Source organism: Canis lupus, chromosome 26 (genome assembly GCF_048164855.1).
Source record: "Canis lupus baileyi chromosome 26, mCanLup2.hap1, whole genome shotgun sequence".
Classification (NCBI taxonomy): domain Eukaryota; kingdom Metazoa; phylum Chordata; class Mammalia; order Carnivora; family Canidae; genus Canis; species Canis lupus.
This window is the reverse complement of record NC_132863.1, coordinates 12,362,478-12,390,389: the sequence shown is the minus strand read 5'-3', so window position 1 is coordinate 12,390,389 and position 27,912 is coordinate 12,362,478. Positions and strand designations below refer to the sequence as shown.

General features: G+C 37.8%; 1 long non-coding RNA gene across 2 annotated transcripts in view; it reads left to right on the top strand.

The window, feature by feature from the left end:
* Window positions 1-1,097: 1,097 nt before the first annotated feature.
* Window positions 1,098-27,912, top strand: part of LOC140617845 (uncharacterized) — an 80,535-nt gene continuing 53,720 nt past the window's right edge. For both annotated transcript variants that reach the window (XR_012017990.1, XR_012017991.1), the window contains exons 1-2: window positions 1,098-1,210; window positions 20,260-20,356. This is a non-coding gene — a long non-coding RNA (uncharacterized lncRNA). The remainder of the gene's footprint in view (window positions 1,211-20,259; window positions 20,357-27,912) is intronic.

The window sequence follows — 27,912 nt, the reverse complement described above, 5'->3', positions numbered from 1 at the left end:
GCTACTCTTCAAGATTCCCTCTGGGATCAGCCTTAAGCCAGCCACCAGAAGAGACCATTTATTTCCTTGCCCAGCTTCTTCTGCTCTGTTTCCCTCATTTCCTTGAAGGTTTCTTCTGAGATCACTCCACAAATAGATCACTTGCAAGAACTCCAACTGAGGCTTTGCTTTTAGCGAATCTAACCTCAGACATATGCTAGTATTTGGAGGGAAAATGCATCCCTTGTAGCCCAAGGGGGTCCACCAAAGTCTGTAAGGGACTGACATCCATCCTCCACCCTCCAACCAGCATGAATCCCCTTTCGTTGGATCTACACATTGGATTTCCAGAAGATTTCTGGTGAATGAGAGCTCTTGGATACTGATGTCTGAAAGCTGTTGGACCAGAAGAGCTCTAAAAGTTGGGTCTAGCTCAACAGAGCTCTTTCTACTCCTCACTGAATGAGAGTGCTCTAGATTTACTGGGGCTTGAAAATGAAAGGGGGAGGACCATGTATTAAAAACAAAACAAAACAAAACAAAGCAAAACATGGTTGGCTAGAGGAGGCCTTGGGGATCACGAAGAAATTCTTCAGACCATTTCTCTAGGAGAAGAGACATTATCGTCCTTTAGCTTTTCAAAATCTGCCACTTTGTGGCTGCTTCCCTGAGAAACTCAGATCTGTGCTGCCAGAGTGGATGCTGTTGTTGCCTCACCTAGATCCTTTACTGAACTTGGGCAACTATCTTCTAGGTGGCTTTACTAATGAGAGCTATCTCAGCCGGAGATGCCTACGAGTTTATCCCTTAGTCTCCATAATACTATAGGTCAGAGGTAGCCTTGGCCAGCTGCTTCTAGGTGAGACCACTCTGGTGTAATTCACACTCCAGAGCTCCACTCAGGGTCACCTGAGCCCACGTTGTTGTCAGCCCCTTTGTCTGCTCCATCCTGCTTCCTGTTCTCCCTTATTGGGTTCTCTTGACAGCACTCCCTCAACAAATCATTGGCCAGACAACTCCTAGCTAAGGCTTTGTGGCTGGAGAATTTGACATACTAATAATTCAGATGGTTCAGGGCCACAGAGAATGAGATTTGGCCAGGGATTAAGCACCAGCTGATAAAATCAAGGTCCACAGAGAACAATTTGGAAGCCCTTGATTTAGAAAAGCTTGTGTTTTATTCCCTTTTCAGATTTCCTGAGATTTCCTTCAACGTGGGAAAATAGAGAAAGTAAGATTTGTGTTTGTTTTCTTATTCAAGGAATTGGAGGGGTTTTGTTTTGTTTTGTTTTCCACAGCGCTAGCCTCAGTGTTTATATCCGGGTGCTCAAATACCTGTTGAATGTATTTTAACAGATATTGCAAAATACTTTGTTGATGGACTTTTCTATTTCTGAGTGCATTTGGAATACAATAAAGACATAAGAAATGGTAGGCTTAAGGGACAAGATAGAAGATTAACCTACTTTTAGGTTTATTAACTCTGCTTCTTTTCAATGAAGTGGAATGAGTCTTATTAAATACTAATTATCTTCTCCATTCTTTTGCATTCTGATTGTTTTGTTCTTTTAGAGAGTATGCTTCTTATAGAGAAAATAACTTTTTTTTTTTTTTCAGAATCCCGTATTCAGATACCTATTGTATCTGGGCTCAAACTACAATTCTTATGGACTGCACTATTACTCAACTCTAAATGCCATTTAAAAAGCCAGTTTTGACATTTATTTAAACCATCTGAGGTCTCCAGTCCTCTGGGGAGACAGTGTCTGAGGCTGAATGTCTAATATGAATTTTGTAGCCTTTGAGGGTTTTATGGAGCAGGATGTGGTATCAGGATCTTTGAGACATTCAGTGGAATTAAATCTGGCAACATATTTGCTGGAATCTTTCTTTGTCAAGGACCAAGTATGCATATATCTTGATCAATATAGAGAGAAAGGAGAGAAATCTGGAGACATCCCCTTTAACTCCCCTCCCCAGAATCTGTAATTTCCTTTCCACCACTTCAGTTATAACACTTGACTGGTAGGGGAGTACAGAACTGGGACTGGAGTGAGGCATCTAACTGAAGCGCAAAATTTTAGTGGGTGTCAAAAAATTCAGTACATAATATTTTAATGCAGTATTTTTTGAAAAAAGATTTGTTTATTTATTTGAGAGGGAGAGAATGCAAGAGTGGAGGGAGGGAGAGAGGGAGAGAAAGAGAATCCTCAAGCAGACTCCCCACTGATGTCAGAGCCTGGCTCCAGGCTCAATCCCAGGACCCTGAGATCATGACCCAAGTCAAAATCAGGAATCAGAGGCTTAACCAACTGAGCCAGGTGCCCCAGTACAGTGTTTTTTTGTTTGTTTGTTTGTTTTTTGTTTTTTTTTATCATGGCAAAATTTAGCATCTTAACCATTTTTAACTCTACAATTGATTAGTGTTAAGTTTATTCTCATTGCTGTGAAACAGATTTAAAATTTTTCTCATCTTGCAAATACGAAAATCTAAACCCACTGAAAAACAAGTCTCCTTTTTCCCCTATCCCTGGTCCTTAGTAACGAAAATTCTACTTTCTGTTTCAGTGAATTTAAATACTTTAGGGACCACAGATAATTAGAATCATGCAGTATTTGTACTTTTGTGACTAGCTTATTTCACTTAGCATAATGTCTTCACAGTCCATCCATGTTGTAGGATGTGACAGTATTTCCTTCTTTTTTTTATAAGGCTAAATAATATTCTACTGCATGCATATACCACATGTTCTTTATCATTCATCCATTGATAGACATCTGGGTTGTTTCTACCTCTTGTTTATTGTGAACAGTGCTGCTATGAACATAAGTGAGCAAATATCTCTGTGAAAGCCTATTTCCAATTCTTTTGGATATATAACCAGAAGCGGGACTGCTGAATTATGCTGGATAATGTGGTAATTCTATTTTTTATTTTTTGAGGAAACTTCATATTTTTGTCCACAGAGTTTTTATAGTTACACTAATAATGTGCAAGTGTTCTAATTTCTCCACATCCTTGACAACACTTATTATTTGTTTTATGTGTTTTTTTTTTTGTTTTGTTTTTTGTTGTTTGTTTTGATTTTGGATAATAGCAGTCCTAATAGGAGTGAGGAGATATCACATGAAGGTTAGATTTGCATTTCCATTTGTCTATCATTTTTGGAGAGATGCCTATTTAAGTTCTTTGTCCATTTTATAAATCAGGTTATTTGATGTATTTTCTCATTGAGTTGTTAGAGTTCTTTTTATATTTTGTATGTTAATTCCTCATCTGATCTACAATTTGCAAATGTTTTCTGTCATGCTAGATGTTGCCTTTTCATTTTGTGTATTTTGATGCACAGAAGTTTTTAAGTTTGATGTAGTCCCACTTGTCTATTTTTGCTTTTATGTTGCCTATTATTTTGGTGTTATATCCAAGAAATCATGCCAAGTCTAATGTCATAAAGCTTTTCCCATGTGTTTTCTTCTAGGAGTTTCATCATTTTAGGTCTTATATTTAGGTTTTTAATCTCTTTTGAGCTCATTTGTATACATGTTGAAAGATAAGGATCTAACTTCATCTTACACAGGTGGACAACTTGTTTCCCCACACCATTTGAAAAGAGCATCCTTTCTCCCTTGAGTGGTCTTGACACCTTGTGGAAGATCATTTGACTATATATATGAAGGTTTATTTCTGGACTGTCTATTGTATTCCATTAGTCAATGTGTCTTTACACCAATACCACATGATTTTGATTCCTGCAACTTTACAATATGTTTTGATATCAGGAAATGTGAGTTTCCCAATTTTGTTCTTCTTTTTCAAAATTGTTTTGGCTATTTGGTGTCCCTTCAAATTCCATATGAGTTTTAGGATGAGCATTTCAATTTTTGCAAAAAATGCCATTGAGATTGTGACAAGGATTGCATTGAATCTGTGGATCACTTTGGATAGTATGGACATCTTAACAATGTGAATCTTTGCAGTCTATGAACATAGGGTGTGTTTCCATTTATTTGTATCTTTTGTATTTGCTTTCATCAATGTTTTATAGTTTTCAGTATAGTATTCTTTGGTCAGGTGTGTTTTTATGTATTTTATAATAATAACCAAGGCTGTTGTAAATGGAATTGTTTTTCTTAATTTCTTAATTGATTGTTCATTGTTCATGAATGGAGACACAATTGATTTTTGTGGATCAAGTTTGCACCTACAACTTTGTGAATTCAACGATTAGTTTTAACAGTTTTCTTTTTGTATGTGGAGTCTTTAGGGTTTTCTTCATATAAGACCATGTTGTCTGTGAACAGAGTAATTTTACTCCTTCCTATCTGATTTGGTTGACTTTTATTTCTTTTTCTTGTGCAATTGCTCTGGCTAGAACTTCCAATATTATGTTAAATAGAAGTGGCAAAAGTGGGCTTCCTTATCTTGTTCTTAATTTTAGATGGAAAGCTTTTGGTTTTCATCATTGAGTGTGATGCTAGCTGTGGGCTTTTATGTCCATTTATCTCCTCCCCATCTGAACCCTTGGAAACTATTTGTGTTAAGTTTTAAGAATTAGCATTTTCTTTTTTTTTTTTTAAGATTTTATTTATTTATTCATGAGAGACACAGAGACAGAGGCAGAGACACAGGCAGAGGGAGAAGCAGGCCCTATGCACGGAGTCTGACGTGGGACTCTATCCTGGGTCTCTAGGATCACTCTGGGCCCAAGGCGGTGCTAAACTGCTGAGCCACCCAGCTGCCCAAGAATTAGCATTTTCTTATAATCGTTTTTATTTCTGTGGCATTGGTTGTAATGTGCCTTCTTTCCTTTCTGATACTAGTTATTTGAGTCTTCTCTTCCTTTTTCTTAATCTAGTTAAGGGCTTGCCAATTTTCTCAATATTTAAAAAAAAGCAACTTTTACTTTCATTGATTTTTTTTTCTGTTGTTTTTCTGTTTCCTATTTCATTAATCTCTGCTCTAATCTTTATTTTTTCCTTCCTTTCCCTAGATTTGGGTTAATTTGCCCTTTTCCTAGTTTCTTAAGTTGTAAAGTTACATTGTTGAGTTAAGATTTTTTTTTTCTTTTTTAATATGGGCATTTACTACTATAAACTTCCTTCTAAGCACCACTTTTGCTGAATCCCATAAGTTTTGGTCTGTTGTGTTTTCATTTTTATTTACCTCAATATATTTTCTAATTTCTCTGTGACTTCTTCTTTGAGCCATTTGTTTTTTAAGTCTTGTTTAATTTCCACATATTTGTAGATTTTCCAGTTTTCCTTATACAGTTTGTTTCTGGTTTCATTACACTGAGATCAGAAAAGACACTTTGTATGATTTTAATCTTCTTGAATTTGTTTAGACTTTTTTTTAGCATACTACATGATCTGTCCTGGAAAATGTTCCATGTACACTTGACAAAAATATATATATTCTGCTATTTTGGGGTTGAGTGTGCTGTGTGTGTCTGCCTGTTACAATTACTGTGTAGTGTTCACATTCTCTATTTCCTTATTGATTTTCTTTTTTTTAAAGATTTTATTTATTTATTCATAGACACAGAGAGAGAGGCAGAGACACAGGCAGAGGGAGAGGGAGAAGCAGGCTCCATGCAGGAAGCCAGATGTGGGACTCGATCCCCGGTCTCCAGGATCAAACCCCAGGCTGCAGGCGGCACCAAACTGCTGCGCCACCAGGGCTGCCCTCCTTATTGATTTTCTATCTCATTCTGTTCATTATTGAAAGTGGGATTATTGAAATCTCTTACTATTATTGTGTTTCTATTTTTCTATTTTTCCCTTCAATTTGGCCAAAGTTTGCTTCATATATTTAGGAGCTCTGAAGTTTGGTTCACAAATATTTATCATTGTTATCTTCTTGGGCAATTGACCTTTTATCATTACATAATATGATTTGTCTCTTGTAGTAATTTTTAATTTAAAGCCTATTTTATTAGAAGATCCACTCTTGTTCTGTTTTGGTTACCATTTGCATGGGCTATCTTTTTCCATCATTTCTCTTTCAGTCTATGTGTGTTCTTAAATCAAAAGTGAGTCTCTTTTATACTTCCTATAGTTGGGTCCTGTTTTTTAACCCATTCTGTCAACCTATATATTTTGATTAAGGAATTTAATCCACTTAAACTAGAAGTAATTCCTGCTGGGGAAGGACTTACTATTGTCATTTTATTAATTGTTTTCCGAATATCTTGTAAAGAATATCTTGTAAAAAAAAAAAAATGGTGTTTTTTTTTTGTCCCTATCTTCCTCTCTTTCTGCCTTTCTTTGTGTTTTCCTGATATTCTGTAGTGATATGCTTTGATTTCTTGACCATCTTATTTTATGTAAATTCTACAGATATTTATTTTTGTAGTTACCATTGCAATTACATAACATATCTTAGAGCATTCTGTTTTAAGCTGATAAGAACTTAATTTCACTAACATATAAAAATTCTAGTCCTTTACAGCCCTATTCCCCACTTTATGTTGCTGATAGCATAAATTACATCTTTATATATGGTATGCCTATAACACAGATTTATAGTTTTGAGATGCTTTTGTAACCTAAATTGTATGCACCAATAGTACAGGGTATTATATTTGTTTACATATTTACCTTTCCTGGAGAACCTTATATTTTAGTATGGCTTTGTGTTGCTTTGTAATTGAGTACTCACAGAGGTATTCATATATTGTATTAACTTGGTGTCTCGGTGAAAGTGAAAGGGACTGCAACTTCCTGGTATGTCCTCCTGCTGATGTCTGAATCACCTTCATCTTTGCTCTGATCTACTTTCAGAAAGACTTCATCTTAATAAGAATGTAAGCTATTGTTCTCCTCTGCCTGGGGCCTTGCATTTACACCTTATTTTACTGTAAGAGTGAAAGAATGAACAATATATTTATTTTTAAATTTTAATTCCACTATAGTTAACATATCCTGTTATATTAGTTTTAGGTATACAAAATAGTGATTCAACAATTCTATACATTAGTCAGTGCTCATCATAATAAGTGTACTCTTAATCCTCTTCACCTATTTCCTCCCATTAATCTCCCTTCTGGTAACCATCAGTTGTTATCTGTAGTTAAGAGTCTGGGGGATTTTTGGTGTTGTTGTTTTGTTTTTTGTTTTTTTTTTAGTCTCTTTTTTCTTTCTTTGTTTGTTTTGTTAAATTCCACATAGGAGTGAAATCATTTGTCTTTCTCTGACTGATTTATTTCACTTAGCATTATACTCTCTAGCTCTATCCATGTTGTTGCAAGTGGTAAGATTTCATTCTTTTTTATGACTGAATAACATTCCATTGTATATATGTATATACCACATCTTTATGCATTTATCTATGGATGGCTGTGTGGGAAAGAATGAACAATAATTTAAACATTAAAATCAATGCAGAAAATACTTAAAATTTTAAATAAAGACAGCATCAAAATGTTCATTTTATTTTTAAGGTAAAATTCTGAGACCACAGACAGGTTATAGGGAATGAATGTTCAATGCAAGGAGGGAAAGTTACGTGGGACTTAGTTGTCACTAATTGAGTCTCATGTTAAGCTGGTCCCAACTACTTGAAACCAGAACAGATGTAATCATGATGTTCAAAACAATTGTGATGGGGGCTAGAGTGCAAAGGTAGAGAGGGTAGAGAAAAAAGATGCATTTACTGAAATAACCCCAGGGGTATACTTTGTCTTGCTTAATATGTGCAGACAGCATATGGTTAGGAGATAAGCAAGAAGGAAGCACATCTTAGACAAAAGAGTCAGAGAATGGAGAAATTTTTTTTTTTTGTCTTTGTACTTTTTCACTCCAAAGGGAGAATGCAAATTTTGAAACCAAAAGCATCTTTTCTTTTGCAAAGAGCATCTACCATTTTGCAAGACAATTTGAAGACAGGTGGTTACTAAAGACGTAAAGAGTAAAATTTCAACTCTGTGTAAAAGCTATTGTGTGTTTAAATTGTCCCTAAATGGGGGGATAAGGCTAAATTTTCTGTCTTTAATCCTCCTTCAGCTGTTAGGCCTCTAGGCCTCCTCTCTCTTCAGATGTCTTTGTGTGTACCTGCATGGTATTCATATATTGTTGTTAACTTTGTGTCTCTGTGGGAGAGGAAGGGCCTGTAACATCCCAGCGTACCATCCTGCTGATGTCTGAATCACCTTCATCTTTGCTCAGATCTGCTCTCAGAAAGATACCGCCTTCTTAAGAATGGAAGCTTTTGCGCTCCTCTGCCCGAGGCCTTGCATTTAAACCTTATTTTGCTGTGGGAGTGAAAGGATGAAAAGCTTTTTTCTCTGAATAGTGGATTTCAGGCCTCTCTGAGGTGGTTGTGACTATTGAGCATCAGGGCAAGTGGGGGAGATCTCACTACACCTACTTTGCTTCTGCAAAAGCTGCCCTTGGGAGCATTGGTGAAGCAAAAAGGACTACTTACATGAGATAATATTTGATATTGAGATGATACTTCATAAACTGGCACAAGGAACCTTTATAGAGAAGAAATGTGGTCATTCACTACCACTTCTGAGGTTTGTTTTCAAAGCCTGAGGAAAACAAGCAATGGGTGTTTTCCAAGAGCTTCCTGGATAGTTCAATAGGAATGGAGGCACTCAAAACTGGCAGGCTCTTCAGCAGAGTAAATCATTTTCCCTAGAGTAAGATGGATGCCTCAAAAAATATTTTATGAACATATCCGTTCATTCCTTTATTCAACACATACTTACTGAGCTTGTAGTGTGTTATATGACATTGTTCTAGGCCCTTGGTTTCCAGAAGAAAACAAAGCTTTGTAGATAAAGCTGTGTCACCTGGGGATATGGAAGGAAAACATGTAGCTTTAGAATGTGTTCTTTAATTCAGATTGTAGAGAATATGAAAAATGTCTGAAAGGAACAAAGCTTAGTATATTAGGTTCTAAAAACTATTTTATCTGAGTGTATCAATTGGAAATTTTGCTTAACTGGCAATTGATTTTCCTAATAATTATGATTAAGTAACACAAGAATAAAAGTGCCCTGTAAGTCTTCAAAGAAAGTTAGATTTAACACAGAACCTGTGTTAGATGTATTTCTTAATTATTTGAAAATCTGTACATCTCAATTAATCAGGCAATGTGATTAACTAGAGAAGGTTATTCCTTGGCCTAGTGAGGTAATAGTGAGTTTACTGCAATATGATTTCTCAAAGCCAGTAAGTCTGTAAGAATATCTAAGAGGGAGGAAGAGGCAAATATATTTTAGCTATTCATGGATTGATATAAAAGCCAATTATATGGAAAACTGAGACTAAAAAAAAAAAAAAAATAGCAGACTGGTCTTATGCTATCCAGTACCAGGTTATGAAATTGCAGATAACAAAGACTCAGTGATCTGCTACCAAGGAATACCTCTACCTGGGTTTTATTTCTTCTGGTGAATTAACAGAGATAATTCTTCAAAAGACCCTCAGCTTGGAAGAAGAGAGTTTGGAAGAAGAGAACAAACAGATTGACATTGCCCTAGGCTGTCCAGATAACCAAATGGAACATTGAGCTCATTGGGTGGCAAGCCAATCAATGTTTGTTTTTTAGGTCAAAGTCCTAAAAATTTGCTGTGAGAGAGGGGCCAACTTGGGACATACCAACAGAAGGTATTGGGGTTCGAATGGCCATGGCAATGTGCACAATGCTTTTTTGTCTCATAATTGCAGCATATGGCTCATAAGTCTTGGAAAGATACTGTGTATTGTTTCACTGTGTAGAGAAAGAATTCCTAATGACTGAGTCACTTGGACAGATTTCTTTATAAATAGGGTAAAAAGAACACTTGACAGGTAACAAGGAGTTTTAGGCCAAAGCACTTGGGGTAGAGGAATTAATAAACACAGGGAAGAAAACATTAGTGAAAGAAGTCACTGTTTTTTTTTTTTAAGATTTTATTTATTTATTCATAAGAGACACAGAGACACAGGCAGAGGAAGAAGCAGGCTCCATGCAGGGAGCCCGATGCGGGACTCAATCCAGGGTCTCCAGGATCCCAACCTGGGCTGAAGGCAGTGCTAAACCACTGAGCCACCCAGGCTGCCAGAAAGAAGACACTTTTATTTATTTATTTATTTATTTATTTATTTATTTATTTATTTATTTATTTTTATTTATTTATGATAGTCACAGAGAGAGAAAGAGAGAGAGGCAGAGACATAGGCAGAAGGAGAGGGAGAAGCAGGCTCCATGCACCGGAAGCCCGATGTGGGATTCGATCCCGGGTCTCCAGGATCGTGCCCTGGGCCAAAGGCAGGCGCCAAACCGCTGCACCACCCAGGGATCCCAAAGAAGACACTTTTAATCAGAACAGTAAAGAGGGCTGCAGCTCAGAACATCTAGAGTGGGAAAAGAAAAATGAAGGGGCAGGAGAGAAAGAGGAGCAGCCCACCTACCTCACAGTAGAAACATATAACTGATTTAAAAAAGAGAAAGAGAGAGTACACTCTTGGTGTCTGGTACAGCATATAAGGAGCCTGGAAGTAATCACTCCATCCTAATAATTGGTAAAAATCTGATCAAATGGAAAATCAACAACAATTTTTGATCTATCAGAAAATTAAGATCACATGGCAAACCAGAGCCTCCCAAACTGGAGAGACAGATAGGTGGATACAGAGAATCACAACTTACCAGACTATTAACCCATGAGCAAAATCCTCTGTAAGAACCAGGGTTGGGGTAGAAAAACCAAAACTAGGGAAGCCTGGGTAGCTCAGCAGTTGAGCGTCTGCTCTTGGCTCAGGGCCTGATCCCAGAGTTCCGGGATCAAGACCCACATCGGGCTCCATGGAGCCTGTTTTTCCTCCCTCTGCCTATGTCTCGGCCTCTCTCTGTATCTCTCATGAATAAATAAATAAGCTCTTAAAAAATAAACCAAAACTATAATTGAATTGCTGGAGGCTAAGTGTGGGCAAGTCTGTGAGTTGAAAACTCCAGGGGGACCCAGTCATAGGGGGATGAATTTTATCTCCAGGACCCTTACCAGGTTTTCACAATGAAGATGTGAGAAAAATCCCCTGTGCTTCTGACAAGGGGAGGGGAAAAGTAACTATTTTGAAATATGCCAGTGCATTCTGTTCTTTTTAACAAGGTCTGCTCTCATGAGAAACTATTTTTATCAGAAACTATTTTATCTTTGATGGAGCTAGCCTGGATTACACCGAGCATAGAGGATGGCTCTTCTGGAGGGTACCTGATTAGTGATTTTCATGGTTAATATTTTACTTCAGCATAGCTTAGCATTACCCTGGCCTATACATGTGCCATTTCTAATTGTTTGTATACAACAGTCCAGAGTTTTGTTTTTGGAAAGCCTGTGAAACTAAAAACAAGCTCAAAGGAAAGAGTACATGATCAGTCTGGTGTCTACATTGAACAAGAGGGAAGAGTGTCCTCCATGTATCTGCCAACTGTGAGATCCTGGCCTAGTGCTATCCTATATAACTTCTGGTAAGGATGGAAATGTTGTGTCTGCACTGTCCCATATGGTCGCTGCTAGCTACATGTACTATTCAGCACTTGAAAGGTGGCTAGTGCAATTAAGAAACTGAAGTTTAATTTTATGTAATCTTAATTAAACTATGTGTGGACAGCACAACTGTGGTCCATACTCTTTGCAAGCATATTCTGGACTTAGACTGGAAAAACCAAGAATTTCTGGAACCCGAAGAGGATGTTTCAGCAGTACTTCCACCCTTTAATATTTATTGTTTAAAATTAAATATTTATAACATGATTCTTGTGGGCATGGCCTAGCTCTTGGATTTCTTGAGACTGTAGGGTGAGGAAAATTTGATCAGTAATTTTATGCTTCAAAAGATAATTTAGCAAAAAAAAATTAGTAAAAATGATGATTATTAAATATATATTCTATAATATTAAGACATAATCCCCTATACAAAATGTCTTGATTTGAAGTTTGACCTCAAAGCAAACACTAAGACGAACATTTGAGTGGAAGGGCCTTGTTTGATAGGTGAGCACAGTAGAGAAGCAGAGAAGTGAGAAAGGGAAGAGAGATAGCCAATAAAGAGTATTTTAATTAGTGAACCCTTTCTGTAGGCAACTGGAGCTAATCCTCTTGAGACCTTCTGGGAGACTGTACCAAGTATACTTTGTAATTGTTCACCAAGAGTTAAGGACACAGAAGTATTTATTAACCTACTCTCATTCCTGATTGAGGGTTGGTCCTGCAGAGGGTTGTGAGCATTCCAGTTTCCAATTCCTTTAGCTGGAGTTGCTCCTATCCCAGAAAAAGAAACTTAGTGAGAAGGAGAAAAAGAGGCTTGAGTGGGAAGTTCCCTGCATGGTCAAGTCTTCCTCCAGAGCTGCACTTGATCTCCAGGGTGAGCTAAGGGAATACCGTCAGTGCACCAAAGTATCTGCTTAAATGTTCAAGAATATCATAAAACTCTTCCTTGGTCCTGTTGCAGAATCTGGTCTGCATTATGCATAGATATTTAACAGAACTGGAGCAAAATACAAGATGTAAAGCTTTGTTTTCCTAATTATTTCAAGGTCTCAATGTCCAGTTAGCCTCAAAGTTTCCTATTCTCTTCCTAAGAGAGATGCAGTGTCTTTAGGTTGCCCTGGGATTTCTTCAACCACCTCAGTTCCCCTGGCTTGCAGGGCATGGTGCCTCATTTACATCTGCTCTTCCTGAATGGCCTTGCTCAGTCTCCCTTGTCCCATCAAAATGCCTGCTTTCTGGATCTTGTTATTGTGGGATTCTGATCTTATTTTTAAAATATTTTATTTAAATTCAATTTGCCAACATATGGTGTAACACCAGTGCTCATCTCATCATGTGCCCTCCTTAATGCCAGTCATCCAGTTACCCCATTGCCCCACCTCCCCATCTGCAACCGTTTGTTTCCCAGAGTTAGGAGTCTCTCATGGTTTGTATTCCTCTCTAATTTTCCCCCACTCAAATTCCCTCCTTTCCCTTTTGGTCCCTTTCACTATTTCTTATATTCCACATATGAGTGAAACCATATGATAGTTATCTTTCTCCAATTGACTTATTTCACTCAGCATAATACCCTCCAGTTCCTTCCATGACGATAAATGGTAAGTATTCATCTTTTCTGATGGCTGAATAATATTCCATTGTGTGTATACATATACATATGTGTGTGTCTGTGTGTATATATATATATATATATACACACACACACAATCTTCTTTATCCGTTCATCTGTCGAAAGACATCCATCTTAGATGTGAGAAAAGTCATGATACGACTAAAATCACCCATAGTCAATTAACCAATTATATGCTTAAAAAAGATGAACTTTAACTCAAATAATCCAAACATAGAAAGATTTGTAAATGGCATATTTCCTCCCTTGGGACAAGTTAGCAGAGACACTGATTGGGGGGGCCTGGAATAGACATTGTTTCTTTCCTACTCATTATCATCTCTCTCTCCCCTGTCTTCCATGTTAAGAGTCAAGATTTCTTCAGATAGAAGCAGAGATTAGCAGGATCTCAGGAAAGGCAGGTTCCTACCCGAGCTTCCAGAGACAAATCATGATTGGTCTAGATTTTCACTTGTTCAGTACTAGCCACTCATCTTAGAGCACTTGCCATGTGACAAGTCCAAATTGAGATGTGCCATAAGTGTAAAATACACACTGGATTTCAAATATTTAATTAAAAAATGTAAAATAGTTTATTATTTTATATTGATTATATTCTTAAACAATAATACTTTGGATGTATTGGATTAAATAAAATGTATTATTGATATTTCTTTAATCTCTTTTTACTTTTTAATATGGCTTTCAGGCAATTTAAAATTATATTTGTGACTTATATGATATTTTTGTAGAATAGTGTTGATCTAAATGAATTATGATTATCTCCCATGGACAGTAATTGGTCTAAGGGTGGCAATATGACCCAACTCTATCAGGATCTAAGAGTAAGTGTGTAGTGTGTAGTATGTAGATTCTGGGAAAGTGTTTGCTTTCCTGATATAAGGAATAGTCTTCATTAGCATGTCCTTTGCTTTTTTAATCTCTTTTCTTCCTCTTTTTTCTGGAACACAAGTAAGATGCCTGGTAGTCTGGCAGCTCTGTTGTGACTGTGAGGCAACAAATAAGCCACCATGTTTAAAGAATAAATGTAAATAATTCAGTGTGAAAGATATTAGATTTTGGATGACAATTGTGGATTATTTTAGACTGTGATTCTCCTGTCTTCTTTGTAAGATTCTTTATTTTATTTATTTATTCATGAGAGAGAGGCAGAAACAGAGGCAGAGGAAGAAGCAGATCTCTGCAGGGAGCCCGATGTGGGACTCAATCCTGGGACTCCAGAATCAGGCCCTGAGCCAAAGGCAGATGCTCAACTGCTGAGCCACCCAGGTGTCCATTCTTAGTAAGATTCTATTTGTTTAACTCTACACTTGAAGTTTCTGTTACATGCAGATAAATGTTCTCTGAAGGGTGGAGAGCCAGACTGACATTTTCTAGTTACACTCACCATCCTTCAGTTCCCAGTCTGGCTTTGAATGTGGATTTATTGAAGGCATTTGAAGGAGTTTTAATCTTATAAAATGGTCTTCATTTACCACTGGAGGGGCAGTTTACTGATTACCTCCACTCAAGTGTATGACTTTTCTTTCTAGGAACAATTAATTCCTTTTGTGTTTACTCCATGTGTGAAAAAAATCAAGGATGAGGATAGTCCTGAAACAATTTGTAATAGAAACTAACAGTTTACTATCCTGTCCAAATCTATATTTATAGGAGTAGTACATCCATCCCCCAGATGCTGCAAGCAGAAACTTTTAATAGCTTAGAGCTGCCCCTTTCTTCAGAGAACTTCCCTCAGCCCATGAGAGTGACCTCACACAGAAATGTCTAGGAGATTCTATGTCCTTCTCCTGGGGGTGGCCCACAGCTAAAGACTGAAAAGAGGGACAGAAGGATAGTTCTCTTGCCTCATGGAGGACCAACTCTGTGGTATTTATTATGTATGCTCCAGAACCCCTGTGAAATCATTCTGCTGTGGCTCTAGACTACAGGTAAGACCATATCATTGCTTGGTTCCTTCTCTTACCATTTTCTCTTTCCCTCATTCCCTTTTTCCAGACAGCCCTCACTCAATAAGCCACATGCACAAGAATCCATATCTCAAGCTCTTCTTCTAGGGAATGTTGACTTAAGACACATTTTAAAGGAAATTAGCACTCTGTTCTAGTTTCTTAATTTGTGGGGAAAAGTTACATGACTGATTAGTGACATCACATCAATTTTTAACAGTATCTCTGAATAGTTGGCAATTCTTTAAATGAATTGGTAAAACATGTGTTTTCTCCTGGAGAGTTCATAAAGCTAATCCTTATACAGGGAGCAGGAGGCTACTCATTGTGTGAAAATAAGACCTGTGCCAAATTCTGTAGACTCTTGAGTTGCACTGATCTCCCTTCCACTTAACATTCAGACCACTTGGAAATAGAATACTCAAACTAAATAAATATCTTTGCCCTAAGATTGATTTTACAGCTACTCCAATGAATAGAATTGAGGAACCATAGATGGGAAAGTGGTTTGGGATTGTCATAAAATTGATTTTAGGCTCAACAGGGGTATGAAGTAGCAGGAAAAGTTCTCTGTAATATCAACCAGGTGCCCAGAGGAAATTAATATGTAGATATTGAAAGCATAACCAGGCCCCTAAAACGGAGTCAGACAAGATTTCTGCTGGCAGAGTGACTGGGTAAGAGATTCTAATTAGGAAATGAGAAGAAAGGAAATGAATATACTCCCCTAAGGATCTGACTGAAGGGTAAAGTTTCCATTCATTTGCTTTGCGTATTGTAGTCAAAGTTGGTTTTGTTCCATCAGCTAGGGGAGAGCTACGGATATGAGTTGAGTTTAAATGTGTTTTGTGTGGCATTACCCATACTCTCGCTTCTTTATATTGTCTAAGTTCATGGGGCAATAGATATGTGGAGAAAATTGGTTACTGATGTTAAGTTCTTTTGAAAAATACAGGACACCTGGGTGGCTCAGCGGTTAAGCATGTCTGCCTTTGGCTCAGGGCATGATCCTGGAGTACTGGGATGAGTCTCGCATCGGGCTCCCTGCATGGAGCCTGCTTCTCCCTCTGCCTGTGTTTCTGCCTCTCTCTGCGTCTCTCATGAATAAATAAATAAAATCTTTTTATAAAGTTCTTTTGAAAAACAAATTGCATCTATCTGGAATAAGGCAACTTAATGGCTTTGGTCATTAATATTGTCAATATTAATCATTATAATATTGTCATTAATATAAAATGAATCTATATGTTATTTTGTGACTATGAAGGATGTATCATCCAGATTATTTCGCTGATTTATTTTTACACAGGCACCTCGTGACCATTTTTATTCATCCAGCAAATATTTTAAAGCTCCTGTAATACCCAAGACTCAGTGCTAGACTTTGGTGAAATCTTGTGATCTAATAAGGGAACAAATGTAAAAATAGAACTCCAAATCAGGATGCAAAAGGATGTGTGTTAAAAGATAAACATGAAATACTATGGGAGTTTAGGAGAGAAAAAAATCTTCAGCAACAGAGACCACTAGAGGAAAAGGTGGCAGGTACTTGAAATCACTATCAGCATCATGGTAGATATTATTAAATAATTCTGCATGTTAAGTAGAGACAAACAGGGCTATAATTTTATGAGTTAATCTCTTTATATACTAAAATCACTTTTTTAGTAATTTTAAGCACTAGAAACCCACAAACACTTGGAGAATCCCAGAGCTTTTATTCTAGAAAACTTTTGAGAATTTTAGAGAATGACTTACCAAATGGTAAGATTACCAAATCTTCAAAAATCTCTGGAGACAAAGTCCAAGGGAAGAATAATTTTGATGACATCCATCTATTAAAAGAATACCTTTTCCAGCATCTCTTGAAAATGAAGGATTTCATTTTGAGAAGTTAAGGTTTTCAGGGTCACAGGTTTTCAAAAGTCATTAAAAATGAAAGAGAGAAAGAGGAAAAAAATGTAAAATCACATCTCATCTCCAGATGATGAGATGTGAAGCATGGAGGAAGGCAGGGGAAGGGAGAGGGAGAGAAGAAGGGGGTGAGGAAGGAGAGAGAGAGGGAGAGAGAAGGACAGAGACGGGAAGAGAGGGAGAGAGAGAGACAGATTTGCTAATAGGTACTACTAAAGTCAGGAAGAAGCCTGTCCAAGGTTCAGTCAAGCTGAAGGGAACATTAAGGACTTCTTGGTGAAGATAATCCTTTCGAGTTTCTATGTTCTTTATCTTTTCCACCTTAAGCATAGGAATTCACACTCAAGTTCAGGAGTCGGCCAGCTTTTTATTTAATAATATTTCTGGTGGAATTTTAAGCCTGCAATGAGTTACTACTTTAGACACTAAATAGGGCCCTAGTGACTATTTAAAATGCCTACTTCCTGACCATGGATGCCTAAAGAAAAAGTTTTGCATGAATCAAGAGATGGGCATTTAATATTTTTAGAGAAAATGGCATTAATCAAAACAGTGAGCCGAAGGAAAACAGATATGCATTCTAAATTTCTATAACATATTTTTACGTTTAGTTTTTAATGTATCTATTCATTTCTTTCTCAGAATAGCATATTTCTTGGAGCTTACTTTTATTTGGATCTGGTGGTGCAGATGGTGGAGGGAAGTGTGAGTCCCTTGAGGTGCTGTGAAAATGAGAGTGTTGGGGCTGGAATATATAATGAAAAGGAAAGACCTATGTGGGAGGTAAAGGAAAAAAAAGAGGAGGAAAAATAATATTGATGATGAGATCTGCAGAGTGAAAGAGAATGATTCCTTAAAGAATAGGGTGGATATCGATGTCTATTTATATCTGTATCTACATAGTATATGTATATGTATATGTATATCAATCTCCATCTAAGCCTCCCTACCATCACTTTTTTTTGAAAAATCAGTACCCCTCCTTTTTTTGGATAACTCTTCTTTCCCCGGTTTCCCATCAGGTGTTTCCAGCGGAGAGGGGCAAATATATGACCTAAATCTCCTGGATGAGTTAGATGTACTACCAAAGATGAGAGTGATGGTTAAATGATATAAAGATAGGTAGGACTTGGGGGGTTGACCATCTCGTCTGGTTTGCCCATGACTAATGATTTTCCCATGATTTTCAATGCTAAAACCAGGATGGCCCCAGAGAAAATGAGACGGTTGGTCACATTAGAATTTGAGGATTTCTGTAATTCACACCCAACACTATTCTTACCAATAAAGACAGGTGACAATTGTGATCAGCTTCCAAATGAAGATCGCCTAATGAGAGATTTGGTAGAGATTTTTGCCTTAACACCTCACCCTCAGACCAATTCAATAAAGTATGATTTGGGGTGCTAACTGAAGAATTATAATTTTACAAAATATGGAGGGAAAGTGTCCAATTGTCTCTATTAAATAAAGCTTCATGGAGGTTCTCCTATTTAGAAAAGGCTACATCACACACTAATTATGCCATATCCTTACCTCTCTATCTAAACTTTGCAGGTACATATAAAGAACTATTCAGGGGGATCCCTGGGTGGCTCAGCAGTTTAGCACCTGCCTTCAGCCCAGGGCGTGATCCTGGAGTCCCGGGATGGAGTCCCATGTCCGGCTCCCTGCATGGAACCTGTTTCTCCCTCTGCCTATGTCTCTGCCTCTGTGTGTGTGTGTGTGTCTCGTGAATAAATAGATAAAATCTTTAAAAAAAAAAAGAACTATTCAGAAAGTATCACAGTAAATTGTAAAGAATTTGTAATTGTAAAGAAACAGCTTAAAGGGGTTAATTGGTAATGTGTTGCATACCACCCAATTCTGTATTCAGACAGTAACCATTCTCTAAAGCCTAAGTCTTACTTTGAGTTCTCTCAAAAGCTGAGCCTGAGATGAAGATAGATTGTTTGGAAATGAATCCAGGAAGCACAGGTAGGGGCACAGGGAGCATGAAATGGAGAAGAGAGAAAAGCCAAAAGGAGTGTGTCGTGAGCTGGTTACTCCTGTAGTGAATGGGCTCAATCACACTGAGATTTGCAGGAAAAATGTAGACATTGCCCCAGACTTGTCCCACACTGGAATATTTATCCTGTGTCTCCTTCCAACTGCTGGTTGAAAGCTATGCTTTGGGATTTTACACTTTGGCAGTCTTTCACAGCTGAGGTGCTGGAGGTCACTGCTCATCTTCTACACACCAGCAGGGAGGAATCAGGTGGGCTGAGGCGATGGAGTACAACAATGCAATAGAAACCTTGGCTTCAGCATCCTACATTGCTGTCTGTATATGTTCCCTCCGTCACCCTAGAGAAATCTACTGTAAGCTGAGAAAGACCCTTAAAGATGGTGTAGGACCAATGGGCTTATTTAGTGATGACCAATAAAGGCTGAGACAGGTAAAGGAGTGATTCAGAACTGCACATGCATGCATTCTTGGTTGTGCAGGATTAGATGCCGAGATTCCTAAAGTTCATTCCAGGGCACACCTGTCCACACAGAATGAGTGAGTAAAATATGAGACCATTGTAAATGTGATTTTGATGAGAATATGAGGAGGAAGCAAAATTACTGTCCTTTTACACTTTCAAAATTATTTGTCTTTAAAAATGTCTTTTTCCTTGTCTGCCTTTAAAAAAAATCAGCTTTATCCAGGTATAATTTGCACATAAAATTATAAAATATCTGAAGTGCATGTCTTAGTGATTTGGTATGCATATGCAATGTGAAAAGATCCCCTTCTCCACCTAGTTGTTTTTTTTATTTATTTATTCGTGAGTGACAGAGAGAGAGAGGCAGAGACACAGGCAGAAGGAGAAGCGGGCTCCCTGCAGAGAGCCCAGTGTGGGACTCAATCCCAGGACCCTGGGATCATGACCTGAGCCAAAGGCAGATGCTCAACCACTGAGCCACCTAGGTGCCCTGCTCTATCACTTTTGAATTTTTCTTGACTTAATCTTAACAGAAGCATTTCATTGTAGAAAAATAAAGCAACATGTTATTTGGAACTCGAGATCATGCGTTTGGGTACTGGGAATTGTACCTGTTCACTAAGAAATTTCAGGCAAAGAAAGTCCTTAAATTTAGTTTCTTCACCTGTGGAATGAGGATAGCATTTTCTATCTCTCAAGGACTCTGCTGTGGTGCACATAAGATCCACTAGGTTAAGAACTGTGTGAGTCATAGCTACTAATGTCAGTAATCAATACTATTAAAAGTACTAGTAAAACATTTCCCAAGTGGGATTTTTTTTTTTTTTTTGAAGGATCTATGAACCTGTGAGTCTGCATGCTTGTTTTCCTGGGCATAGACATAGCTCAGAAGAAGACCATGGATATGGACCATGGAGATGTGCAATAAAGGTAAAGGGCAGCAATTGGAAACCCACAAAAATTGACCACCAATGGAATGATATGTTGATTGACTGTTTTATTTATCCATTGGAATTCAGCGCATGGAAATTACATTAGCAAACGAATGCAGATTAACCCAGGGAAGGGCAATTGTGGTTTTTCATAAAGATGTCTGATACGGTATTTTGGATTAATGTTCACCGATTCAGAGTGCTCTGCAGAGCCCAGTGGTTTTGCCCTGGGTATATGTGTATACTTTTATGGTTGGCTGTACAGCAGACCCCAGAGAATAAGGAAGAACTCCTGTGGCTTTGCTGAAGGCTTTATTTTCTGGAACCCCTGATAATGGCTTTGATAATCAGCTTTGACATTGTGCTTGCAAGGAAATCAGCCCTGTTCTTGTTTGGCCCATCATTTTTCTTTTTTCTTTATTCTTTCTGGTTAAAAATGCTCTATCAAGTCTTATGCAAAAAACAAAAACAAAAACAAGCAAACAAAAAAAACCTTTGCTTCAGGGCAGACCGATTTCAAAGAAGGGAGATAAAAGACCAGAGTGAAACTCAGTTCCCTCAAACTCAGACATTCCAGGAGACCTTCCAGGTGATAATCCCTGAAGTCAAATTTCAAAACCTGTACCTTTTGTTCAGCAGTCTCTGGGCAACTCCATTAGTAAAAACCCCTTTTCCAGATTCTCTGTAGAGTTCATAGGAATGGTTCCTAAATATTAGCATATGTACAAGTCAAGAATATTGTGACAAAAATGCAGGTTTCTGGGAGGTAATGGTGGTATGGAGCCTGCATTCTGATTCCCTTCTGGAGAATCACCTGACTTTGAAGGATGCCTTCTTTTCTCATGGCAAAGGTCACCCTAGAAAAATCTTTGGAATTTTCCATCTTTGACTTGTCATTCTGTTCCTGTACTTGTATAATTATTTAATGTGTACATAGACAATCTGAACTTGATCATTTAGAGCTCTTGCTAAGAACTGAAAGACCAGCAATAAAGAGTCCATGCTATTGGTACATTCACCAGGATGGATGAATCTCACAGATAATTTGTTGAGTGAAAGGACACAGTCACATAAGAGCTCATGCTACATGATTCCATTTATATGAAGGTCAAGAGCCGTTTATATGAAGGTCATGAAATTAATTGATGGTGAAGGAAGGCTTAAGAGTGGCTGCCTCTGGCTGGGTGACTGAGTAAGCAGAAAGATTTAGGGGTCCCCAGAAAAAGAAAAAAATAATTTCAGGCCCCCAGCTATTTTCAGTGATCTTTGCCTTAGCACTCCACTAGCCCCAGCACACTTCCTGCAGAACTTCCTAGGAGGTGTCAGAATTACAAAGAAATGCAAAAACCTCCCTAGGTAAGGATTTTAAGGGAACAAAGGGAATGCAAATACTATCAGTCTCTACCAGGCCAGAAAATAGCCTAACCTTATCAGAGACAATAAATCAGTGGTAAAACTCCCAGTGCTGTTTCAAAGGTAAGCAAGGCCTTGCATTCATTCATTACCTGAGATAAGGAGCCCAAGATCCATCTAGTTTATCCTGGCTCTCAGCTCTTGGAGCACATCCATAACCCTCCCCCCTGTCTGAAAGTTACCTCTGCCTTCTTATAATGTTATGATAAAACTCCCCTTTCTGATTACTCATCATAAGCCCAAATAAAATAAACACACTCACCCCTGCTCAGAGAGTCCTGGCTTTGGAGTTTATGCCCATGATCTCCTCATTTGCTGCAAATAAAATTTCCTTAGTGTGACAACTCCATCTGGTGCAATCTCCAACTCACCAAGGAGTGGACTCACTTTAGTTTTGTTATAACTGTACACTGGGAAGGAGTTTAGGGAGCCTTATGGGGTGTTGGAAAATATATCTTGATATGGGTCATGATCATGTGGGCTGTATATATACACACAAAAAATCAAGGTACTGTATACTTAAGATTTCCACTTTATATAAGCTTTATAGTATATATAGCATTTTCCAATTGAATCACACACACACCGAGGGACCCTAGTTAGAGAAGACTAAGCAGCTAGGCCTTTTCATGCTACTTTGAAGGCCTTCCCTATTGAGTTGAATTAACAAATAGGCAGAACAGATTAGGTGACTAGCACCTTTTGTTCACCCACATCACCCACAGGCTGGCTGATTCCAAAATTATACTTTTATTGCAAAGTTCAAATCTTTCTCAAAGGGTGCCACATATCTGGAAAAAAGTAATCATGTATCATTAACATTTGATCATAAAATAAGAAGGGATTTTAGAATTCAGGTAGTTTAGTGGTTCTCAAATCTGCCTGTGTATCAGAATCACCTGGGAAGCTTCAAAATATAGATTTGTAGGTTGTATCTTAGACCTACTGAGTCAGAACCTCTGGTAGTAGGGTGCTCAGGGTATATGACATTTGTAATTGCAATTAGTCCAAATGATCTACCATGCGGGAATTTCTCTGTGTGTTATGATGATAGCAACCTTCAGATTTCCTTGTATATAGATTATGATGTTTCTAGAGATCCTTTCCATAGATCGTGTCATCTGACTAGGTAAAAATGGTATCTTTTTTTTTTTTTTTCTTTTGCAGATGAGGAAATCAAAACTCAGTGAAATTAAGTGACTTCCCCTTCTCAGTAAGGATAGTCAGGTCTTCTATTCCAGACCTGTTTTTACTCTCTCACTATGAATGGAAAGCCCTGTCCAGCCTCTTGAAGATTTTCTTTTTTTCTTTAAAATAAACTTTTATTTTAGAACAATTTTAGATTTACAGAAAAATAGTGAAATTAGTATAAAGTTCCTATATACTCCATTCTCAGTTCCTCCTCCTGTTAACATTTAACATTAATATGATATATTTATCACACACAATTAATGAACCAATATTGATACTTTCTATTAACTAAAGACCATACTTTGTTCAGATTTCCTTAGCTTTTGCCTAATGTCACTTTTTTTTTTTTTTTTTTTTCTGTTCCAGGATAACACATACATGTCTCCTTAGGTTTCTCTTGGTTCTGAGAGGTTCTCAGATTTTCCTTGTTTTTGATGACCCTGATAGTTTTGAGGAGTACTGTTCAGGCATTTTGCAGAATGTCCTTCTGATGTTTTTATTATGGTAGGTTGAGGTAATATGCTTTGGGGAAGGAAGACCACAGAGGTTAAGTGCCATTCTCACCGCATCATTATCAAGGGTAGATGCTATCAGTATGAATTATCACTGTTGATGCTTACCTTGATTGCCTGGCTTGAAGTTTCTTCAGTGTAAAGTTATTCTTTTTCCCTCATTCCACACTCTGCTCTTTGGAAGAAAGTCACTATTTGCAGCCCACACTTAAGTAGTGGGGAGTTATACTCCCCTCCTTAAAGACAGAGTAAATGAATTATTTTAAGCTCTAGATTCTTTTTGTTACTGCCTATTTATTTATGTGATCACTTATTTACTTCGGTGTGGGTATTAATTTATTTATACACATGGATATTTATTTGATACTTTGGGTTATAGTCCAATGCTACCTTATTTATGCTGTTCAAATTTTTCCCACTTTGGCCATTGCAAACTCTTTCAGTTGGCTCTTGTGTCTCTTTGACATACCGAGATGTGTGCATGTATGTGTATCTAAGAGAGAACACTTGCTTTTTTTTGGCACTACAAGATGCTTCAAGGCTCCTCTTGTTTATTTCCTGACTCAGTGTTAACATCAGCCATTTCTCTAAGGAGCCCTGATTCCTTTAGTATTAGAAATCAAGATCTGAGTGCTGAATGGACCAGTAAATGACTCCTGTGATATTCTAAGTTAGTTCAAACTCTCTAGCTATTTATTGTAACAAATCTACTTTAAAAAAAAATCTCCATATCCATTGAGGGCCAACCTTTTTACAAAGTATGATAAAAATAAAATACTAAGAAAATGAAATAAGACACGTAAAACACTAATCCACATTTTTATTGACTAAACAAACCTAAAGTTGCATTTCAAAAAAATGCGTACACATTACAGAAAAATTGCTAACAATAGTTTTTAAATGATCACTCTCAAGTTTTATACTTCCCTTATCACAGACTGGTAACAAATAGTTTATTGATCAGCACTGGTCTTTGGACAAGACTGTTCGGTAGCTGTCCCTTGGTCCATCATTGGTTAACTCACTCTTTGGAACAGGTATTTCTTTCCCCCATCTTCTAGCCAACAGGTTCAAGTTCTGTTCTGGAGCAATAAGGCCCAAGGAAGGTCCTCTCTTACATTAAATACTCTTGATAATTTAAGAGAGTTTCATTGTCTCCCAAAGACCTAGTAAATCCTTCTCAGTTTTTTTCTACTATTGATTTTCCAAAAATGACTTTCCATTGTATTTGCCTTATTCAAGCCTGTTCATCTCAATGGACTTCACTTCATCTATATTTTCTTAAAACAGCATTACGAGTTGAACACAGAATCTCAGATGTGGAAGTCTATACCTTCCTTGCAAATGCTCTCAGCTGCTTTCCCCTTCGCAGTTTGGAGACAACTCTCTGTCTTGGATTTACTATATCCTTTATCCCCTGTATATGTCAGTCACCTTAAGAAGCCCATGTCTCTGAGGTAATGCCTTATTTCTCACATGACTTTGTCCATCACCTTTTTTGATCTCATAGCCCACCCTCTCTATCTCTTAAAAACCTGCCATGGTGCCCCCAGGACTCACAGTCATGAGTAAAATACCCCATAATCTCACCCTCTCCTGGGACCATTCCCTTAACTTTTTGTTCTAAATGGAAACCTTATCACCTTGCTTCCCTTGCAACTCAATTGACGGTTGTTTCCTTTTTAACACTGTTGGTGCCACTGGGTTTGATGATGTATGGATGTTCTGTTTGCTCCTTATTGCCATTCTAAATCATCTCCCTAATTCTTCTCTAAATACTACCCCTCAGCTTGACTTTCATGTCATTACCATATTCCACCTGCTACTCCTTCCTTGATGTAATTATCTGTACATTTATCTGTTCACTGCCCATATTCCTTGAACATTTTAGCCCTTGGATAATTGTTAGGTTCTCTAGCATGAATTCATTGGTAGCTTAGTTCCTTGTTCTCTCTTGCCATGCTCTTGTCCTGCACCCTACCTCACTCATTGAGCCTTCATACTCTAGACATCGTCATTGCTAGTGTCTATTATCTCAGCGCTGACATGTCACACTACTGCTACCACCTCCTACCCTTCCATCTCACTCCTTCTAGTAGTTCCTAGTTCTGAGAACTCTAGACAGATACAACCACCTCCTCTCAGTCTGTCACCTAATATCCTCACTTTCATCTTTATCCGGCTCAAATCCCAGGGCCAACCATTATATTACTCTCTTGCCTGTAAACACAATACCCTTATTGAAACACTTGCTTAACTAAGTCACAGCCTTTTGCCACACCTTTCTGCAATATGTAGCCATGCTGATTGGTCTCAAATTCATTCACAGTCATCAACCTTAAGTGTGTCTTGGTCTACACAGCACTCATATTTCCCCCACTCATGCATTCTTCCAGTTTCCTACAAGACCATTTCATACCCTCTCATCTGTGTTCTGACCTTCCACACCTCCCTCCTCATCCTGATGCTCACATGATGGTCTTGCTTTCCATTTCATAAAGAAAATGGAAATGGAATATTCCTACAATCATAGGAATACTCATAGGAACACTCCTACAATCTCCCACCACCACTTGTGCTCACTTATCTGAATCTGTGCTCCTATATTTGGCTCCTATCCTATTAGCAAGCCTGAACTACCCATTCCCACTTGGTAAGGGCATCCCTCCATTTGTCCACTAGATTTTATCCTTTTCTTACCTTTTCAAGTCATCAATCCAATAATTCTTCTTTCCCTTTCCTAAATTTTTTTCCTTTCCTGGAGTCTTCACAACAGCATGGAAGCAGGTTGTTATTTTTCTTTTCTTAACTATACTTATATCTAGCCATTACCTTGCTTGTATCCTTCCCTTTACAGCAAAACTCAAAGGGCTATCAGTTGTCCAGTCTTCTATTTCCCTCCTTCCATTCTCCCTTGAACTCCAATAAAGTTTTACCCCATTACACTATTAAAACTGCTTTTATTGAGGTCACCAGTGACTTGCATTGAAAAATCTTGTCCTGAATTCATTCTAATTCTTCATTTCATTTGAGCTTTCAGTAGCAGATAATAAACTCCTCTTCTACTTGAAGTACCTTCTCTGTTTGACTTTCTGGGTACCATATTTGTCTGGTTTTCCTACTTGTAGGATCATTTTTTTAGTCTACTGTGCTTGTTCCTCCTCATCTTCCCAGTCTCTAAAGTTCAGGGTGTATTTATAGAGGCTTAGCCCTTGAAACTTTTTATTCTCACTCTTGGTTATTTCAACCAAACTGATGGATTTAAATATTTGTTTATTGATGCCTGCCAAATTTATATTGTCAATCTGGACTTCTTCTCTGAACTATAGATTCTTATAGCCACCTTCCTGATTGATATACCATCTTGACTTAAGCTACTGTCATCTTTTGCCTGTATTATTAACAATATCTCCTAATTAGTCTCCCTGCATGCTTCAATGCAGTGGCCACTCTTGTTGATCTACTGAAATTCCCAGTCAACTTATGTCCCTCCCCTGTTCAAGCCTTTCTCTGGCTTCTCTCCTTAGAGTGAGATCCAGTACTCAAGAGTGACCCACAAGGGCCTAGATAATCAGCTCTGTGTCATCTCTCTGATTGCATCTCCTACTGCTCAGTCTTACTCACTTTGCTTCATCCACACTGGGCTTTTTGCTGCTTGGCCTCCCAAGAGCCTTTGCCCTAGATATTCCTTCTCTCTGTCCTTCCTGAGATATGCATGACTTATTTTCTTTTGTCCTTTTCATCTTTTCTTAAATAGCCCCTCTCAATGAAGACTTCCCTATCCACCTTATTTAAAATTGTTACCCTCTCATTGCCAACATTTAGGTTCCCTTTCTTGTTTTCTTTTTCATCATTTTTTCTCCAGTATTTTTGTTTGGTTCATCTTTTGTTTTTCCACTAGAATGCAGGTTTTATGAGGGTAGGGTTTTGTGTGTGTATTGTTCATTGGTATATTGCCAGCACTTACAACAGTGCCTAGCAGGTAGTAGTAGTGCAATAACATTTATTAAGTGAATGAATGGCTAATTGAATGCAAGGGGAGTTGGGTCTTTACTTCCCATAATATGAACACTATATACTACAAATACAACCTAAATGTGGATCAGCTTCTCATTTGTTTAAGCAATCACATCCCACTCTTGATACATTTCATGTTTATGATCAACCACAATTCCCAGCTCTTTTTCATAAGAACTCCTGCCAAGCCAGGAGTTTCCTATTGTGCATTCATAGAATTATTTTTAAATTCCCACACATGGCCCTTTATAAACATCATCTTGTTATTTTTAAACTCAGCAGTCCTAGTCTGCCAAGAGATAATTCTGGATATTGATTTTGATACATCTTACATTAACATTCTCTTCTAGCTTTGATAAACTCTTTTATTTGACTTCATTTATATTCATTATAATGTCTAATAAGACAGGAGAAATTGAAG